The sequence below is a fragment of the Triticum aestivum genome, chromosome 5D (genome assembly GCF_018294505.1).
Source record: "Triticum aestivum cultivar Chinese Spring chromosome 5D, IWGSC CS RefSeq v2.1, whole genome shotgun sequence".
Classification (NCBI taxonomy): domain Eukaryota; kingdom Viridiplantae; phylum Streptophyta; class Magnoliopsida; order Poales; family Poaceae; genus Triticum; species Triticum aestivum.
In genome coordinates, this window is record NC_057808.1 from 500,316,069 (window position 1) to 500,332,555 (window position 16,487).

Here is a 16,487-nt window from a genome sequence, read left to right on the forward strand (position 1 = left end):
CATGGATGATGCCATATGATTCGGCTGATTGGAAGATAATTTATAGTAGGCCAGCAATCCTAAAAACACTACTAAAGAAAACCTTATACATAGAACTTTAGAAGTAGTGCTTGTTAAAAAAGCTTGCTAGTGCTAACTAGCAGTAGCGCGTTGGGGAAAACCGCGCTACACATACATATGTAGCAGTAGCGCGTCTAACAATAAAAGCGCTACTACTAAAATTCCCACTGCTAAGTCGATAGGCTACACATAGTTGTAGCGATTTTATAGAAACAGCGCTACCGCTAATATTTTTGTAGCAGCGCGTTTACGCAGAAAGGCGCTACTGCTAACGAAAATAAAATAAAATGGAAAGCAAATAGAAAAGTAAATGAAAATGAAAGAAATAGAAAAAAGAGAAAGGAAAAAAATAAAATGTAAAGAAAAATAAATGAAAAAGGAAAAAAAAGACAAAGGCATAGCAGTAGCGCGTTTTCTGAAACGCGCTATAGCTAACTTAACTATAGCGTGTTTTCCGTAACGCGCTACCGCTATGTTTGACTTAACCAGCGGTTTCCCTCCCCCCGGCCACCACTTCTTTCCCAAATCCCTCGCCCCACTTCGCCGCCCTCTCCCCAATTCGCCGTCGCCCCACTTCGTCGCCGTCTCCTGCCGACGTCGACACCCGCAACCTCACCGTCTCCCCCCGAGGCCGCCCTCAACCTCACCGTCGCCGCCCGAGGCCGCCCTCAACCTCACCGCCGCCACCCGAGGCCGCCCTCGACCTCACCGCCGCCCGAGCCCGCCCAGGACCGCCGCTGCCCGAGCCCGAGCCCGCCCTCCCCGCCCCTGCCTCCGTCGCCGAGCACCTCCCCGCCACCGTCTCTCCCCTCACTGTAAGCCCCCCACCCCTCCTCTCTCTCTGCATTTTCTTCCTGCCATGTTAATTAGCAGTAGTAGTAGATGTTAATTAGTAGTAGGGTTCATAGATAATGTTTTTTAGTAGTAGTAGTGGTGGTACTAGTTAATTAGGGCAGTAGGGTTAATAGTAGATGTTTTTTAGTTAGGGTAATAACAGATGTTAAGTAGATAATGTAGATGTTAATTAGTTCGGTAGGGTTTAGTTTTTGAATTGAGTTTGTTTAACTAGATGTTAATTAGGGCAGTAGGGTTTAGTTTATAGTAAAATTTAGTTCAGTAGTTAACTAAATATAATCTATATTTGGTTTTTGAATTGAGTTTGAGAGAGCATGAGATTTGTGTAGATTTTCTTGAAGTGTCAAACATTTTCGTTCCGGCAAATGTTTTCTTGAGTTTTCGACTGGCCTATGTTTTGCCGGAATATCGATTCATTTCCGTTCCGGCAAATTTCAATAACTCGATTTGTCCACTTTTTAGCAAAGGTCATGCCGAAATTTTCCGTGAATTTCGGCATGACTTGTGTGATACGTCTCCGTCGTATCTATAATTTTTTATTGTTCCATGCCAATATTATACAACTTTCATATACTTTTGGCAACTTTTTATACTATTTTTGGGACTAACATATTGATCCAGTGCCCAGTGCCAGTTCATGTTTGTTGCATGTTTTATGTTTCGCAAAACCCCCATATCAAACGGAGTCCAAACGGGATAAAAACAGACGGAGAATATTTTTGGAATATTTAGGAAATATAGGAGGAAGAATCAACGCGAGACAGTGCCCGAGGTGACCATGAGGCAGGGCGCGCGCCCCTGACCCTCGTGGGCCCCTCGTAAGGCGGTTGCTGCTATTCTTTTGCCACAGGAAAGCTAATTTTCAGAAAAAAAATCTTGGCGAAGGTTTCAATCCAATCGAAGTTACGGATCTCCGGATATATAAGAAACGGTGAAAATGCAGAAACCAGAGCGCAGAAACAGAGAGAGACAGAGAGACAGATCCAATCTCGGAGGGGCTCTCGCCCCTCCCATGCCATGGAGGCCAAGGACCAGAGGGGAAACCCTTCTCCCATCTAGGGAGGAGGTCAAGGAAGAAGAAGAAGGGGCCCCTCTCCCCCTCTCTTCCGGTGGCGCCGGAACGCTGCCGTGGCCATCATCATCATCACCGCGATCTTCACCAACACCTCCGCCATCTTCACCAACATCTCCATCACCTTCCCCCCTCTATCTACAGCGTCTCCCACAACCCGCTGTACCCTCTACTTGAACATGATGCTTTATGCTTCATATTATTATCCAATGATGTGTTGCCATCCTATGATGATTGAGTAGATTTTCGTTGTCCTATCGGTGGTTGATGAATTGCTATGATTGGTTTAATTTGCTTGTGGTTATGTTGCTGTCCTTTGGTGCTCATCATATGAGCGCGCGCGTGGATCACACCATAGGGTTAGTTGTATGTTGATAGGACTATGTATTGGAGGGCAAGAGTGACAGAAGGTTCTACCTAGCATAGATATTGATGCATACGGGATTGAAGGGGGACCAATATAACTTAATGCTATGGTTGGGTTTTACCTTAATGAACGTTAGTAGTTGCGGATGCTTGCTAATAGTTCCAATCATAAGTGCATAGAATTCCAAGTCAGGGATGACATGCTAGCAGTGGCCTCTCCCACATAAAACTTGCTATCAGTCTAGTAAAGTAGTCAAATTCTTAGGGACAATTTCGCAACTCCTACCACCACTTTTCCACACTCGCTATATATACTTTATTGCTTCTTTACCTAAACAGCCCCTAGTTTTTATTTACGTGCTCTTTATATTCTTGCAAACCTATCCAAAAACACATACAAAGTACTTCTAGTTTCATACTTGTTCTAGGTAAAGCGAACGTTAAGCGTGCGTAGAGTTGTATCGGTGGTCGATAGAACTTGAGGGAATATTTGTTCTACCTTTAGCTCCTCGTTGGGTTCGATACTCTTACTTATCGAAAGAGGCTACAATTGATCCCCTATACTTGTGGGTTATCAAGACCTTTTTCTGGCGCCATTGCCGGGGAGCCATAGTGTGGGGTGAATATTCTCGTGTGTGCTTGTTTGCTTTATCACTAAGTAATTTTTATTTGTTGTTCTAAGTTGTTTTCTATCTTTAGTCATGGATATGGAACACGAAATACCAAAAAAATCAGGTTTACTTGCTACTCATGGAGATGGGGAACCTCCTAAAACCCTCGATGCTCGTTATGTGACAGATATTATGTACTACTTTGATAATCCGGAGAAAACCCCATTCAATCTGGTAATGGGAGACACGTTGGATCAACGTGAATACTTTAGGGATTATCGCTTGACTCAAAAAGGGAAACTATTATGGGATCAAATTTATATGTTGAAGTGGTATGCTCGGCAAGTATGCTTGAGTTATGATTATACTTGTTGCTCTAGGATGAAGGCTCCACACCTTCCCTTTTTATGCAAATTTAATGATAATAAAACCTTGGCTTCTTATGCTAATGGTATATATGATTACTATGATGTGGAACAAATAGAAGAATTTGTTGCTTTTATGGGTTCTTATGAAATTGAATCTTTGTTCAAAGAGTGTGAAAATCTTTATGATGCTGTTTATAGAACTGAAAATTTAGCTAAATATTGCTATAAGAATTATGAATTCAATTCCGATATTAATGAATTTATTTAGAAAGTCTCCGCTGTCCAAGAAGAGACTAATATTTTGCAGGAGCATATGGAAGAAGAAATTAATGACATTGTGAGCTCATTGGATGAAAAAGATGAGGAGGAGAGCGAAGAACAAAAGGAGGAAGAGCGGATTGATCACCCGTGCCCACCTTCTAATGAGAGCAACTCTTCAACTCATACATTGTTTAATTTCCCTTCGTGCTTACCGAAGGATGATTGTTATGATCCCGTTAATTCTTTTAAAATATCCCTTTTTGATGATGCTTGCTATGCTTGTGGCCAAGATGCCAATATGAATTATGCTTATGGAGATGAACTTGCTATAGTTCCTTATGTTAAACATGAAATTGTTGCTATTGCACCCACATATGATAGTCCTATTATCTTTTTGAATTCTTCCGACTACACTATATCGGAGAAGTTTGCCCTTTATTAAGGATTATATTGATGGGTTGCGTTTTACTACTACACATGATGATTTTGATAGATATAATATGCATGTGCTTGCTGCTCCTACTTGCAATTATTATGAGAGAGGAACTATATCTCCACCTCTTTATGTTTCCAACACGAAAAAATTGCAAGAAACTGTTTATACTATGCATTGGCCTTTACTTTGTGTGCATGAATTGTTCTTTTATGACATGCCGATGCATAGGAAGAGAGTTAGACTTCGTTGTTACATGATATATGTTACTTTGTGCTCACTACTAAATTACAAATCATTGTTAATTAAAATTGGCTTCGATATACCTTGGGATCCGGGTGGATTCATTACTTGAGCACTATATGCCTAGCTTAATGGCTTTAAAGAAAGCGCTGCCAGGGAGACAACTCGGAAGTTTTAGAGAGTCATTTATTTCTGTTGAGTGCTTTCATATAGTTTAAAAACAAAAAAAATAAAGAGGGGAACCCAAAACTTTTCAAATAGGAAAGTGAAAGTGAGAGAGACAAGCATTGTTGAAGTGGGGGAGCTCCTTGAACTTTGTTCATGCTCACGGAAACTTTTTGAATCTTGATTACAGAAACTTTTTAACAAAAATAATTATCCCCTTGTACAATTCCATTGTATTATAAAAATAATGTGCCAAGGTTTGCCTTTAGGATGTTTACAATGCTTGTTGGTTTGTGCGGTGCAGGACAGAAACTTTGGCTGTAGTGCACGTTTTTACATTTTTTACTCGAACGTCAAATGGTTCTGATTCTTTTTGCACTGTCTTTCTACAAATTGTTTATTTTTCCTAATTTTGGTAGAATTTTTGGAGTACCAGAAGTATGGTGAATGTTCAGATTGTTACAGACTGTTCTGTTTTAGACAGATTCTGTTTTTGATGCATAGTTTGCTTGTTTTGATGAAACTATCAATTTCTATCAGTGGATTAAGCCATGGAAAAGTTACATTACAGTAGCTACAATGCAAAAACAAAATATGAATTGGTTTGTAACAGTACTTAGAGTAGTGATTTGCTTTATTATACTAACGGATCTTACCGAGTTTTCTGTTGAAGTTTTGTGTGGATGAAGTGTTCGAAGATCGAGGATGTCTCGATATGAGGAGAAGGAGGAGAGGCAAGAGCTCAAGCTTGGGGATGCCCAAGGCACCCCAAGTAAATATTCAAGGAGACTCAAGCGTCTAAGCTTGGGGATGCCCCGGAAGGCATCCCATCTTTCTTCAACAAGTATCGGTATGTTTTCGGATTCGTTTCGTTCATGCGATATGTGCAAATCTTGGAGCGTCTTTTGCATTTAGTTTTCACTTTTCTTTTATGCACCATGCTGGTATGAGATAGTCCTTGGTTGATTTATAGAATGCTCTTTGCACTTCACTTATATCTTTTGAGTATGGCTTTATAGAATGCTTCATGTGCTTCACTTATATCATTTGAAGTTTGGATTGCCTGTTTCTCTTCACATAGAAAACCGCCATTTGTAGAATGCTCTTTTGCTTCACTTATATTTGTTAGAGCGTGGGCATATCTTTTGTAGAAAGAATTAAACTCTCTTGCTTCACTTATATCTATTTAGAGAGATGACAGGAATTGGTCATTCACATGGTTAGTCATAAAATCCTACATAAACTTGTAGATCACTGAATATGATATGTTTGATTCCTTGCAATATAAAGATGGTGTTATTAGGGTCATGCTAGTGGGTAGTTATGGATTGTAGAAATACTTGTGTTGAAGTTTGTGATTCCCGTAGCATGCACGTATGGTGAACCGTTATGTGATGAAGTCGGAGCATGATTTATTTATTGATTGGCTTCCTTATGAGTGGCGGTCGGGGACGAGCGATGGTATTTTCCTACCAATCTATCCCCCTAGGAGCATGTGCGTAGTACTTTGTTTCGATAGCTAATAGACTTTTGCAATAAGTATGTGAGTTCTTTATGACTAATGTTGAGTCCATGGATTATACGCACTCTCACCCTTCCATCATTGCTAGCCTCTTCGGTACCGTGCATTGCCCTTTCTCACCCCGAGAGTTGGTGCAAACTTCGCCGGTGCATCCAAACCCCGTGATACGATACGCTCTATCACACATAAGCCTCATTATATCTTCCTCAAAACAGCCACCATACCTACCAATCATGGCATTTCCATAGCCATTCCGAGATATATTGCCATGCAACTTCCACCATCGCCATATACATGACTTGATCATTCATTGTCATATTGCTTTGCATGATCGTAAGATAGCTAGCATGATATTTTCATGGCTTGTCCGTTTTTTGATATCTTTGCTACGCTAGATCATTGCACATCCCGGTACACCGCTAGAGGCATTCATATAGAGTCATATCTTTGTTGTAATATTGAGTTGTAAGTAAATAAAAGTGTGATGATCATCATTATTAGAACATTGTCCCATGTGAGGTTATCAAAATAAACGAGGCCAAAGTAGCCCAAATAAAAAAAGGCCAAAGAAGCCCACTAAAAAAATGAGAGAAAAGAGAGAAGGGCCAATGTTACTATCATTTTACCACACTTGTGCTTTAGAGTAGCACCATGTTCTTCATATAGAGGGTCTCTTGAGTTATCACTTTCATATACTAGTGGGAATTTTCATTATAGAACTTGGCTTGTATATTCCGATGATGGGCTTCCTCAAATGCCCGAGGTCTTCATAAGCAAGCAAGTTGGATGCACACCCACTTAGTTTCCAGTTTGAGCTTTCATACACTTATAGCTCTTAGTGCATCCGTTGCATGGCAATCCCTACTCCTCACACTGACATCAATTGATGGGCATCCCCATAGCCCATTGATTAGTCGCGTCGATGTGAGACTTTCTCCTTTTTGTCTTCTCCACATAACCCCCATCATATTATTCTATTCCACCTATAGTGCTATGTCCATGGCTCACGCTCATGTATTGCGTGAAAGTTGAAAAGGTTTGAGAACGTCAAAAGTATGAAACAATTGCTTGGCTTGTCATCGGGGTTGTGCATGATTTGAATACTTTGTGTGGTGAAGATGGAGCATAGCCAGACTATATGATTTTGTAGGGCTAACTTTCTTTGGCCATGTTATTTTGAAAAGACATGATTGCTTTATTAGTATGCTTGAAGTATTATTGTCTTAATGTCAAATGATAGACTATTGCTTTGAATCACTCGTGTCCTAATATTCATGCCATGATTAGATACATGATCAAGATTATGCTAGGTAGCATTCCACATCAAAAATTATCTTTTTATCATTTACCTACTCGAGGACGAGCAGGAATTAAGCTTGGGGATGCTGATACGTCTCCGTCGTATCTATAATTTTTGATTGTTCCATGCCAATATTATACAACTTTCATATACTTTTGGCAACTTTTTATACTATTTTTGGGACTAACATATTGATCCAGTGCCCAGTGCCAGTTCTTGTTTGTTGCATGTTTTATGTTTCGCAGAAACCCCAAATCAAACGGAGTCCAAACGGGATAAAAATGGACGGAGAATTTTTTTGGAATATTTGGGAAATATGGGAGGAAGAATCAACGCGAGACGGTGCCCGAGGTGGCCATGAGGCAGGGGGCGCGCCCTTGACCCTCGTGGGCCCCTCGTAAGGCGGTTGCTGCTATTCTTTTGCCACAAGGAAGCTAATTTTCGAAAAAAATCTTGGCGAAGGTTTCAATCCAATCGGAGTTACAGATCTCCGGATATATAAGAAACGGTGAAAAGGCAGAAACCAGAGCGCAGAAACAGAGAGAGACAGAGAGACAGTTCCAATCTCGGAGGGGCTCTCGCCCCTCCCATGCCATGGAGGCCAAGGACCAGAGGGGAAACCCTTCTCCCATCTAGGGAGGAGGTCAAGGAAGAAGAAGAAGGGGGCCCCTCTCCCCCTCTCTTCCGGTGGCGCTGGAACGCTGCCGTGGCCATCATCATCATCACCGCGATCTTCACCAACACCTCCGCCATCTTCACCAACATCTCCATCACCTTCCCCCCTCTATCTACAGCGGTCCACTCTCCCGCAACCCGTTGTACCCTCTACTTGAACATGGTGATTTATGCTTCATATTATTATCCAATGATGTGTTGCCATTCTATGATGACTGAGTAGATTTTCGTTGTCCTATCGGTGGTTGATGAATTGCTATGGTTGGTTTAATTTGCTTGTGGTTATGTTGCTGTCCTTTGGTGCCCATCATATGAGCGCGCGCATGGATCACACCATAGGGTTAGTTGTATGTTGATAGGACTATGTATTGGAGGGCAAGAGTGACATAAGCTTCTACCTAGCATAGAAATTGATGCATATGGGATTGAAGGGGGACCAATATAACTTAATGATATGGTTGGGTTTTACCTTAATGAAATTTAGTAGTTGCGGATGCTTGCTAATAGTTCCAATCATAAGTGCATAGAATTCCAAGTCAGGGATGACATGCTAGCAGTGGCCTCTCCCACATAAAACTTGCTATTGGTCTAGTAAAGTAGTCAATTGCTTAGGGACAATTTCGCAACTCCTACCACCACTTTTCCACACTCGCTATATTTACTTTATTGCTTCTTTACCTAAACAGCCCCTAGTTTTTATTTACATGCTCTTTATATTCTTGCAAACCTATCCAAAAACACCTACATAGTATTTCTAGTTTCATACTTGTTCTAGGTAAAGCGAACATTAAGCGTGCGTAGAGTTGTATCGGTGGTCGATAGAACTTGAGGGAATATTTGTTCTACCTTTAGCTCCTCGTTGGGTTCCACACTCTTACTTATCGAAAGAGGCTACAATTGATCCCCTATACTTGTGGGTTATCATTGTGCTACAAACTAGGACATATTGAGTGCCCGGGATTTGCCACACCGGGAAGGAGTCAACGTTTCTGCAAAACATAGGCCTTTTTATGTCATTATTCATTTTATTAGGTCTAGAATTAATTGAATAGATTTAATCATAGGAAACATGGCTAGCAACGATGAAGGACAGGGTTCTGGTGATTGCGACGACGTCTACCTAGCAGCAGACGAATTTTTGAGCCTTGCCGATGATCAACGGATGTTGTCGCTGGGCCCACCTGTCACATCGGGGACTGAGACCGACATGCAGACCGGCGCTGAGACCGGCGCCGAGACTAGCAGAGCTAGTCTAGAATCGAAAGCAAAGAGGCCACGGTGCCCAAACTAGCTCATGACTACTAGACTGGTGGTCACGGAGATGGACGACGGCATTTTTGAGCCAATAGCGCCCGAGGAAGCGCGATTGTGCTACGACAATCAAATAGGCTGCATCGTACGGACAACTGCCACCATCAACAATGAGAAACTAAAGAAGATAGATAATATGAGGCCCTCCCTCCTAAAGAAGCTGCACAAGATATTCTTGTTCCCGGGCCGGAATAAAAAGGATTATAAAAATCCAGATAAGGACCCGACAATGAAGAAGATAAACAAACACGCCATGACCAAGTTTAGCGACGCGTTGGCCGCCTAGAAAGCAAGGGTGCAACGTCGGATCGTCAACAAAAAGGAACCCTACTCCGAGATTGTAAAGGATAATCCGACAATCACGGAAGAGCAGTTTGAAATATTCAAGGCGGCTTGAGAGGCCGAAGCTGCCAAAAAAAGTCGAAGTACATGAAGGGGCTTCAACAGAGGAACATGGGGTGCCACCACCTCGGAAGCCGTGGTTACGATGGGAAGAGGTCCATATGGGCCAAGGAGGACGCGGAACGCGAGAGTCTTGGCATCCCAGACCCCTTGGCGGACTTCACCGTCCCGCAGGAGCGTGACGTCCTCAGGGCACGACACCATTGGGACTCAGTCAAGAAGGTTTTTGAGACGGACCCGGTCATGACGAAGTTCATGAGACTGCTGGTAATTTTAGTTTCTGATCAATTCGACTGCACGTTTAGTCATATTTGTAAACGGTCCTTGTTCCTTTTGCAGAGAGAGCAGCACAAGATTGCGACCGAAAGCGACTCGCCGTCTATGGCGTTGGCGAGGCCCAAGTGGGACACTCCATTCAACCAGGCGTTGAACATATTGCAAGGACTCCCGATGGACACTCAGCCGTCGTATGGACGCATGCACGGTGTCGGAGACGGCGCCACGTGGAAGAAGTACTACCATGAGACCACGGAGGAGAGAAAGGAAAGACGGAGGTTAACTGAAGAAAACATCGACAAGAAAGGTTGAGATTGCGGTTGAGAAGAAATCATCTGAGACAGTCGCAATAGTGGTAGCTGCCGCAAAACAGGTGATTGCAGATATGTCTACTGTCTTGGTTCCGACCGTTTTCAATTGGAGCAGGCAAAATCCAGAAAAAAAATGCAGCGGACTTTCCCCTTGCTGCCTTCTTCGGGAGCAGCTCGACTAACGTTGCACCTGCTCCCGCACCGGCTCCCGCACCGGCTCCGGCACCGGACGTGCTCGGCAGTGCTTCATCTTTGGCTGAGCTCGACGCCCTCACGGTATCTGTCACACCGGCCCTCTTCAATAAATGTATAATCTCCCGTTTCCTTTACCTTTCGGATGTCTCACGTCGCAGACATGTCTTTGCAGTCCGACGTAACCCCATGCCCCATATTGTACACCATCGGCGACCATAAGGTGGACGTGGGGAAGGCGACGATAATGAAGCCGAAGGAACCATTGTTCCACAACCGGCCGACCCCCGTGACGTCTTCAAGGTTTCCGTGGTCAGTGTCAAACTGGGCCATGAGAATTTGGCTCCTCCGGTAATAGGGGGATGACGACGAGACCCCGCGGCGACTTGGTGGTTGCAATGGGTGGGTCCTGTTGTGGCCAAAGAGTCTGCTTCGTCTGGAGGCGGCCGGGAGCACACCCACGAGCACGCAGCGTCAGCACTGTATGAACATCAACACCCCACCTACCAATTAGCATCGGCTGCCGTGCTGGGTGATAGCGGTCGGGGTGAGGAAGAGGCTCCATTAGTCGCTGATGACGTCGCCATAGATGAGGATGAGGATGACGATGACACTCAACAGTATCTCAATACTGGCGCCTATGATGAGTACTCAGGGTTTGAGCGTCATGAGTCGGTGCCTGAATTGCCGCCTCCGGAGGCTGAACATATTATAGACGACCTTCGAGTACCAAAGAAGCATAGGAAGAGACCGAGGAAAGGCAACAAAGCTGCTTCTATGATCCAGCCGCCTCAGCAGCCTCGGGTTCAAGACCGTATACCTATCCCCGGTGCGGCAAAATGGCATATCGCCGGTGAACCAATCCTACCTAAGGCAGCGTTAGAGGCCACACACGGCTATCTAAGGAGACTTCATGACGATGTGCTGAGGAGAGAGAAAAGCCTCATCGCCTCGAAAAATCCAGGATACCCACTCTACGTGGTTAACGTGCCGCGGCAAAGTTCGTACGTCCACACATGCGCCGCGGACAAGTTCTTCCTTCGATTGATTACATCTTCGACATGTTTCACTTGAAGAAGCTGGATTTTATGTTTTTCCGCCTTTATGCCTTGTACATGAACTACATCATCGGGATTGAGCAGATACCTTATATGTGTGTCGCTGACCCGTGCTTCATGTTGGGGAACGTAGTAATAATTCAAAATTTTCCTACGTGTCACCAAGATCAATCTAGGAGATGCTAGCAACGAGAGAGAGGGAGTGCATCTTCATACCCTTGAAGCTCGCTAAGCGGAAGCGCTACAAGAACGCGGTTGATGGAGTCATACTCGCGGCGATTCAAATCGCGGAGGATCCGATCTAGCGCCGAACGGACGGCGCCTCCGCGTTCAACACACGTACATCCCGGGGACGTCTCCTCCTTATTGATCCAGCAAGGGGAGAGGAGAAGTTGAGGGAGAACTCCAGCAGCACGACGGCGTGGTGGCAATGGAGCTCGTGGTTCTCCAGCAGAGCTTCGCTAAGCACTACGGAGGAGGAGGAGGAGTTGGAGGAGGAGAGGGCTGCGCCAAGGGAAGGGTGTGGCTGCCCTCCCACCCCCTCACTATATATAGGGGGAAGGGGAGAGGGGCCCGGCCCCTCTAGATGGATCTAGAGGAGGAGGCGGCGGCCAGGGGAAACCCTAGATGGGTTTGGGCGCCCCCACCCCCTAGGAAACTTGCCCCCCAAGCCGGGAGGGGCGGCTGCCCTAGGGGTGGCGCCCCCACCTCTCCTGGTTATGTGAGAGGGGTTGGGAGGGGCGCACAGCCCCTTAGTGGGCTGGTTTTCCCCTTCCCCTTGGCCCATAAGGCCCCCCCAACGCTTGTCGGGGCCTCCGGACATGCTGGCCATAGCCTGGTACCCCCGGAACAATTTCGGACTCCAATACCCTTCGTCCAATATACCGATCTTCACCTCTGGACCATTCCGGAGCTCCTCGTCATGTCCGGGATCTCATTCGGGACTCCGAACAACCTTCGGTAACCCCATACTATTTCCCATAACAACTCTAGCCTCACCGAACCATAAGTGTGTAGACCCTACGGGTTCGGGAACCATGCAGACATGACCGAGACACCTCTCCGGCCAATAACCAATAGCGGGATCTGGATACCCATATTGGCTCCCACATGTTCCACGATGATCTCATCGGATGAACCACGATGTCGGGGATTCAATCAATCCCGTATTCAATTCCCTTTGTCTATCGGTATGTTACTTGCCCGAGATTCGATCGTCGGTATCCCCATACCTCGTTCAATCTTGTTACTGGCATGTCTCTTTACTTGTTCCGTAACGCATGATCCCGTGGCTAACTCATTAGTCACATTGAGCTCATTATGATGATGCATTACCGAGTGGGCCCAGAGATACCTCTTCGTCATACGGAGTGACAAATCCCAGTCTCGATTCGTGCCAACCCAACAGACACTTTCGGAGATACCTGTGGTGCACCTTTATAGCCACCCAGTTACGTTGTGACGTTTGGTACACCCAAAGCATTCCTACGGTATCCGGGAGTTGCACAATCTCATGGTCTAAGGAAACGATACTTGACATTAGAAAAGCTCTTAGCAAACGAACTACACGATCTTGTGCTATGCTTAGGATTGGGTCTTGTCCATCACATCATTCTCCTAATGATGTGATCCCGTTATCAATGACATCCAATGTCCATGGTTAGGAAACCATAACCATCTATTGATCAACGAGCTAGTCAATTAGAGGCTTACTAGGGACATGTTGTGGTCTATGTATTCACACATGTATTACGGTTTCCAGTTAATACAATTATAGCATGAACAATAGACAATTATCATGAACAAGGAAATACAATAATAACCATTTTATTATTGCCTCTAGGGCATATTTCCAACAGTCTCCCACTTGCATTAGAGTCAATAATCTAGTTCACATCACTATGTGATTGTAATGAATCCAACACCCATGGGGTTTGTATCTCGCTTGTGAGAGAGGTTATTAGTCAATGGGTCTGAACCTTTCAGATCCGTGTGTGCTTTACAAATCTCTACGTCATCTTGTAGATGCAGCTACCACGCGCTACTTGGAGCTATTCCAAATAATTTCTCTACTATACGAATCTGGTTTACTACTCAGAGTCATCCGGATTAGTGTCAAAGTTTGCATCGACGTAACCCTTTACGATGAACTCTTTTACCACCTCCATAATCGAGAAAATTTCTTAGTCCACTAGTTACCAAGGATAAGTTCGACCACTGTCATGTGATCCATTCCCGGATCACTATTGTACCCTTTGACTAACTCATGGCAAGGCACACTTCAGGTGCGGTACACAGCATAGCATACTGTAGAGCCTACGTCTAAAGCATAGGGGACGACCTTCGTCCTTTCTCTCTCTTCTGCCGTGGTCAGGTCTTGAGTCTTACTCAATACTCACACCTTGTAACACAGCCAAGAACTCCTTCTTTGCTGATCTATTTTGAACTCCTTCAAAATCTTGTCACGATATGTATTCATTTGAAAGTACTATTAAGCGTTTTTTATCTATCCTTATAGATCTTGATGCTCAATGTTCAAGTAGCTTAATCCAGGTCTTCCATTGAAAAACACTTTTCAAATAACCGTGTATGCTTTTCAGAAATTCTACATCATTTCTGATCAACAATATGTTAACAACATATACTCATCAAAAATTCTATAGTGCTCCCACTCACTTCTTTGGAAGTACAAGTTTCTCATAAACTTTGTAAAAACCCAAAATCTTTGATCATCTCATCAAAGCGTACATTCCAACTCCAAGATGCTTACTCCAGTCCTTAGAAGGATTGCTGGAGCTTTGCATACTTGTTAGCATCTTTCAGGATTGACAAAACCTTCTGGTTGTATCACATACAACCTTTCCTCAAGAAAATCATCGAGGAAACAATGTTTTTAACATCCTATCTGCAAGTTTCATAAATAATGCAGTAACTGCTAATATAATTCCAACAGACTCTTAGCATCGCTACGAGTGAGAAAATCTCATCGTAGTCAACTCCTTGAACTTGTCGGAAAACATCTTAACGACAAGTCGAGCTTTCTTAATGGTGACACTTACCATCATTATCCGTCTTCCTTTTAAAATCCATATGCACCCAACAGCCTTACGACCATCAAGTAGTTCTTCCAAGGGATAATTGCATTTTTACCCCTAGTTGGTTCCTACCCACGGGTTTTGCCCTTACTTTTCGAGCTTGCTCAGTTTTGCCCTTACTTTTTCGTCGAGGTCCCTCGAATGCCCTTTGACCGTTTGACCAAAACTTTGAAAATTCATAACTAATTCATATGAACACAGAAAAATGCAAATAAGATATCAGAATGTTCAGATAAACATTACCTTTATGTGCATATCATTTGCATTCAGGACAAAAGCATCGTTTAAACTACCTGAGGTAGTTAATGTTATTAACATTATTAAAAATAAAAAGGTATAGACAATATTTTTTTCATGAATAAAAATTACATGCAAATGTAGGTGATGTTTTCTGAACATCCTGATATCTTATTTGCATTTTTCTGAGTTCGTATCAACTTGTTATGAAGTTTACAAATAATGGTCAAAGTCGTTAGAACATTCATAACATGATGATATGAACTCAGAAAAATGAAAATAAGATATCTGGATGTTCAGAAAACATCACTTACATTTGCATGTAATTTTTACTCATGAAAAAAATATTGTTTATACCTTTTTTAATAATGTTAATAACATTAATTACCTTAGGTAGTTTAAAGGGTGCTTTTGTCCTGAATGCAAATGATATGCACATAAAGGTAATGTTTATCTGAACATTTTAATATCTTATTTGCATTTTTCTGAGTTCATATGAATTAGTTATGAATTTTCAAAGTTTTGGTCAAACGGTCAAAGGGCATTCGAGGGACCACGACGGAAAAAGTAAGGGCAAAACTGAGCAAGCTCGAAAAGTAAGGGCAAAACCCGTGGGTAGGAATCAACTAGGGGCAAAAATGCAATTGTCCCTTCTTCCAAAGTCTATACTTTGTTTTTATACATGGATCCTCTCTCGGATTTTATGGCCTCGAGCCATTCGTCGGAATCTAGGCCCACCATCGCTTCTCCATAGCTCGTAGGTTCATTGTTGTCTAGCAACATGACTTCCAAGACAGGATTACGTACCACTCTGAAGTAGTACGCATCCTTGTCGTCCTACGAGGTTTGGTAGTGACTTGATCCGAAGTTTCATGATACTATCATAAGCTTCCACTTCAATTGGTGTAGGTGCCACAGGAACAACTTCTTGTGCCCTGCTACACACTAGTTGAAGTGACGGTTCAATAACCTCATCAAGTCTCCACCATCCTCCCACTCAATTCTTTCGAGAGAAACTTTTCCTCGAGAAAGGACCCGTTTCTAGAAACAATCACTTTTGCTTCCAGATCTGAAATAGGAGGTATACCCAACTGTTTTGGGTATTCTATGCAGATGCATTTATCCGCTTTGGGTTCGAGCTTATCAGCCTAAAACTTTTTCACATAAGCGTCGCAACCCCAAACTTTTAATAAACGACAGCTTAGGTTTCTCTAAACCATATTTCATACGGTGTCATCTCAACGGAATTACGTGGTGCCCTATTAAAGTGAATGCGGTTGTCTCTAATGCCTAACCCATAAACGATAGTGGTAATTCGATAAGAGACATCATGGTATGCACCATATCCAATAGGGTGCATTTATGATGTTCGGACACACCATCACACTATGGTGTTCCAGGCGGTATTAGTTGTGAAACAATTTCCACAATGTCTTAATTGTGTACCAAACTCGTAACTCAGATATTCATATCTATGATCATATCATAGACATCTTATCCTCTTGTCACGAAGATCTTCTACTTCACTCTGAAATTACTTCAGACTTGTATTTCATCAAGTAAATATACTTAGAATCTACTCAAATCATCTGTGAAGTAAGAGCATAATGATATTCACTGCGTGCCTCAGCACTCATTGGATTGCACACATCAAATGTATTACTTCCAACAAGT